Below are 6,000 nucleotides of genomic sequence, written 5' to 3'. Positions count from 1 at the left end.
TGTGACTCAATAGCAAATTTCCTTATAGTTACAGCCAATTATATGGTCTAGCCCAAGGAGAACCCAAGCTCTAAGCAGCCATTTTGGTTAGTGCCCCCGAAGCCCCATCTCTTAACAGTACATTGTAGAGAATCTGATCGCTCCCTCATAAGAACATATGAACATAAGAATAGCCATACTGGGTCAGACCAATGGTCCATCTAGCCCAGTATCCTGCTTCCAACAGTGGCCAATCCAGGTCATAAGTACCTGGCAGAAACCCAATTAATAGCAACATTCCATGGTACCAATCCTGGGGCAAGCAGTGGCTTCCTCCGTGTCCATCTCAATAACAAACTATTGACTTTTCCTCCAGGAACTTGTCCAAACTTTTTTAAAACTAAGATATGCTAACCACTGTAACCACATCCTCTGGCAGCGAGTTCCAGAGCTTAACTATTCTTTTAGTGAAAAAAATATTTCCTCCTACTTGTTTTAAAAGTATTTCCATATAATTTAATTGTGCATCCCCTGGTCTTTGTACTTTTGAAAGAGTGAACAATCGAATCACTTTTACCCATCCTACACCACTCAGGATTTTATAGACCTCATTCATATCCCCCTTTCAGCCCGTCTCTTTTCCAAGCTGCAGAGTCCTAATGTCTTTAGCTTTTCCTCATAATTCCCATCCCCCCTGCTCCTCAATTCACCTAAGGGGTCTGGGTGCAGTGGGTACTACTACTACTACTACTATTTGACATTTCTAAAGCGCTACTAGGAGTGATCCACACACACTCATGCCCTGCAGCTCTTTATATTAAAATGATGCTGGCTTAACTTTCACAGAAGTCTCTTGGTACTACTGCTACTCAGCTAGTGGTCAGATTGCCAAATAAGGACATTGTTAAAGAAGGGGGATTACAACATTTTAACTGCATGTTGGGGCTGGGGGGAGGGGTATCAAAACTGAGAAGAGGGAGAGCCACAGGTCCACTGGGTCACCAGGGAGTTGAGGTCCCCCTGAATGAGAGGATCTGCTGGACCTCCAGTTTGGGCTGTTAGACCCTTTAATTATTTTGTAGTGCCATGGAAAGCTCAATTAGTTTTTTTGACATCTCTTAGAAAAAATAAGTACAACTTTTCAGTTGTAGATGTCCATGAATCCTTTTATTGCATGTTTGTTTTAAAATTTTTATGCATTAATCAGCTGCTTTGTATGATTTTACATCCCATTAGCTCATTAATGCCAAATTTACAAAAACGTTTGTGTAAAACAGACTGCATAAAAGCTGCCTCCCATGAAGTATACTTCACTTTGCGTGAAAATGTTTGAGCTTTAGAAGTTTTGCATGTATGCAGGCATTCTGTGCTATTTTTCATAGGAAGCACTGCACACTTTTGCAAAGTTACTTTGCACTTTAGTACTTAGGGCCCTAAGTCTGAAAAATATGAACCCTGATAAAGTAGAACCTTTTTCTTCACAAAAGTCTTAAAGCAACCCTTTGATGTATATTTTCAATTATTAAACAAAACTTAATTTCAAAAATATGGAGTCATTTTTCCTCACAGCAAATCTTGAACCCTAGGCCCTCAAATGTAAGACCCACTATTTATATAAAGAAGAAAACTTCTCTCAAAATTCACTGATTTCAAGAAAGTTACATATCTAAACTTTTATAATTTTCAAACACTGCATTATTACTGAAGTGATTGTACATGACTGAAGTATTACATAAACAAATAATGCCATCCAGTGGCAAAATACTGGAAGCAACTCATATTATCTATACCATACATTTAGTAACAGAAAGTGTCACCTAGTGGTTAACATTGAGGAATTCTCTTTATTATTAAAAAACATTAACAACATCTATTAATATAAATATTTCTTTTTATAGTATATAATTGTAACCCTTGCTTGCCCAGTGAGCATCTGGGCAGTACTTTTTGTACTTTTAGGGTCCTGTTAAGCCTTGCTAGAGGCATGTTAGTGTTTTTAGCATGTGCTAAGCATTAGCGCATGTTAATCGTGAAGATGCCCATAATATTCCTATAGGCAGCTACACGGTTAGCGCATGCTAATTTATAGCATGTGCTAAAAACACTAGCACACCTTAGTAAACAGGGCCATTAGAATTTGTTTGTGGAGTCAGGGCCAGTGTACCAGCAAGAGCTGGGAGGGTGAAGGTACTTATGACCTGGATTGGCCACTGTTAGAAACAGGATACTGGACTAGATGGACCATTGGTCTGACCCAATATAGCTATTCTTATGTTCTTATGTAACAATCCATTCACATAGCATACTCCTTTCACACTATAAGTCAGTCCAGGTTAGAAACTGCAGTTCTGAACCAAAAGTTTGATACAGGTAAAAAAAAAAACAACAACAACAAAGAAACAAACCTGAGACAACTTCTGTATAAAGTGTTCAAAGTAATCATCAATTATTCAACTGGTGGTGGTCAGTGTTTTCTTTTTGGCCATCACTGACATTTTGCCTTGATATTTGATGCCAGGTCATGACCAGGCACCAGTATTTAATATCTGGGTTTATGTGGCCGGCTATCTCTTATCCAGTTAAGTAGGATAGCCAGCTATCCCTAGGCTGTATTTCTAGGATGGGCGGGACAAATTGCTTGTTCTTTTGGCCGCTGTCGGTGACAGGGCGCTGGGCTCAATGGACCCTTGGTCTGTCCCAGCATGGTGATGCTTATGTACTTATGTACTAAGTGAAACCAGAAAAAAGATAAGATTGTGTTTTATGTGGTCCGATTCATTCAGTTAAGTGAGGTGATTAAGGACACCTTTTACTAAATTGCACTAGCGATTCCTGTGCAGCGAATGGGCTGTGTTGTATTTGCTGCGCCGAGTGGGGTTTGGTAAAAGGGACCCTAAGTGCTGAGTATTAGTATTTAACTGCATAGCTGTCAACTCCGTCCCAGACCGCCCACAAGATAGCTGGGTAGTGCTAATATTCAGTGGCATTAACCAGTTAAGTGCCACTGATTATCAGCAGATAGCCTGGCCTGCACTAGCAATTTAACTGGCCAGTAGTCTCTCCTGCCTAGATAAATCACTTTGAATATTGACCCCTTGTTTTCCTATGAAACCACTGCCTTGGCAAAAGTCCTTTATAGTTTTACTCCCTCTGGATCCCTCCTTCAGAGGAGAGATGCTCTGAAAGTTCCTATTCAGTAGTTGGACTCTGTGAGCCTTCATGTGCAAAGTCCATTGTAGCTGGTCCCTTCCCCAGTGTCACTCTTTCTCCCCTCACTTCTGCTGAGGAAAAGGATGTTGTTGACCTGGCAGTGGCGTACCAAGGGGGGGGCGGTGGGGGCGGTCCGCCCCGGGTGCCAGTGAATGGGGGGTGCTCCACTCCCGCCGCCTCCCGTGGCCGTTCCCGCGGCGCCGCATATTTAAAAACCCGGCAAAGCAGCGTCGCAGGCAGCGCCTCGTGCCCTGCTTGTAAAAAAAAAAAAAATCAAATCTCCTTCCCCTCCTTCTCCTCCTCGTCTTGACGTCTTGACGTCGACTCGGGCCTTCCAATCAATTTGATTGGAAGGCCCGAGTCGACGTCAAGACGAGGAGAAGGAAGGAGATTTGATTTTTTTTTTTTACAAGCAGGGCACGAGGCGCTGCCTGCGACGCTGCTTCGCCGGTTTTAACGGGACTGAGGTGGGGAAGGAGAGGGGCGAAAGGGACTCGGGTGGGGGTGTTCAGAGGGGAGAAGGGGACTGGGGTGGGGGTCTTAGACAGGGGAGGAGAGAAGGGGACTGGGGTGGGGATCTCAGAGGGGAGAAGGGGAGGGGAGAAGGGGACTGGGGTGGGGGTGTTCAGGGGGGAGAAGGGGACTGGGGTAGGGGTCTCAGAGGGGAAATGGGGAGGGGAGAAGGGGACTGGGGTGGGGATCTCAGACAGGGGAGGGGAGAAGGGGACTGGGGTGGGGGTCTCAGAGGGGAAAGGGGAGGGGAGAAGGGGACTGGGGTGGGGATCTCAGACGGGAGGGGAGAAGGGGACTGGGGTGGGGATCTCAGAGGGGAGAAGGGAAGGGGAGGGGAGAAGGGGACTAGGATGGGGTGTTCAGAGGAGAGAAGGGGACTGGGGTGGGGGTCTCAGACAGGGGAGGGGAGAAGGGGACTGTGGTGGGGGTCTCAGACAGGAGAAGGGGAGGGGAGAAGGGGACTGGGGTGGGGGTGTTCAGAGGGGAGAAGGGGGCTGGAACTGGGGGGGCTGAAAAAAGGGGCAGAGAGAGAGAGAGGGGACAGATCCTAGATGGAAGGGGGAGCGAGAGGGAGGGCAGACCCTGGATGGATGGGAGAGGGAGGGCAAATGGTGGATTGAAAGGGCAGAGAGAAAGGGCAGGCAGTGGATGGAAGGGACGGCAGAGAGGGCAGACACTGGATGGCAGAGAGAAAGAGAGAGAGAGTGAAGACAGATGCTGGATGGAAGGAAGACGGTGAAAAGAAGATGAGGAAAGCAGAAACCAGAGACAACAAACTCTAAATAAAATATATATATATATATTTTTTGCTTTAGGATAAAGTATTGTAGATGTGTTAAATGTTTATAATAGAACATGTAAATAAGGTAATCTTTTTATTGGACTAATTTTAGTACATTTTGACTAACTTTCGAAGCACAAAACCCCCTTCCTCAGGTCAGGATAGGATACTGTAACAGCACTATACTGTACTGACCCGAGGACGGAGGTTTTGGCCTCTGAAAGCTAAATGTATTAGTCCAATAAAATGGTATTATTTTACTTTCTATATTTGTTTTATTTCTATTTGTTAATTTGTAAAGTGGTGATTGGTACTTGTTAGGTATTTTTTTTCAAATTTACATCTGCTGTCTTTATATTTTGCACAGTACTAGGGGACAGTTTCTGTTTCTGTGGTGTTGCATTGTATGCAGAGTCTGGCATTGGGGGTTCAGTTTAATTTTTGTCTAAATAGAAAGTTTATGATTACTTATTCTATAGTGGATTAGGGTGTATCTGTGTTTGTGAAAAAGACATGGCTTTCAGTTGGCATTGACTGTGCAGGATCTACGATCTGTACTATTCTGTCTGGTTTCGTTTTACAATAGGTGAATTGATGTTCTAGTGCTCACTGTAGTGTTTAAGATGCTTTCCTTTTCCTTGTGTGACTCGTAGAAATGACTGCTTATGGTATGGTAGAATTGCTCTATAGGTCCTGAGTGTTTTGTATTCTCGGCATGCCTAGTACTGGATTTGGGGGGGGGGGGGTGTTAAAAAATGATCGGCCCCGGGTGTCAACTACCCTAGGTACGCCACTGTGACCTGGTTCCCTGTTCCAGCTCTCACTAGGTCAGTATGCAGCAGATGCAGTGGCCTGGATTGCCAGACGCTCTTCCTCTTAGTCAGGTTGTACTTTAGTTTAGGAAGAATAGAGACAAGCCTTGTCATGTGCTGAACAGGAAAGCTGAAGCCAAAGACAAGGCTCATTCCACTGGGCTTGATATTTATATTACCACAGTTTCCCTCCAAAGAAGTTTACTCCTACCACTGTCGATCACAGGAGGGACACATGGTAATCTGAAATGGGAAATTACCCCTCAGCAAAATCTTGTGCAAAAACACAAATGCAAAGGTGGGAATTGCCTAACCAAAAAATGATTGAATGCAACTCCCAAAAACATTTGTAATGTTTTTGCAATATACAACATGTTATCTGTTGTCATTCACTTTGATTTTTAGTGGGAGTTAAAGACCTCAGATGTCCAGGCCTTTACACATTCCTTATTAAAATTAGTGTATGGCCAAATAGACTAGATTCAAATCATTCGTCTAAAAATCCTCCTGCTATTTAGTTGAGTGCACACAAAAATCTAAAACATATATATTCTCCACAGAAAATAATCCAAAAATACATGTAATCATATATCAGTCCAAAATTGCAGGCAAATAAATTAAAATAAATAAATTCACTTGGCAAGCAGTTAACTGCACCAACCCAACAGGTATCTCCATTTCACTTTTATCAAACTTCCTCAGGGG

This window comes from Microcaecilia unicolor, chromosome 5, assembly GCF_901765095.1.
Source record: "Microcaecilia unicolor chromosome 5, aMicUni1.1, whole genome shotgun sequence".
Classification (NCBI taxonomy): Eukaryota; Metazoa; Chordata; class Amphibia; order Gymnophiona; family Siphonopidae; genus Microcaecilia; species Microcaecilia unicolor.
This window is presented reverse-complemented; position numbering follows the sequence as displayed.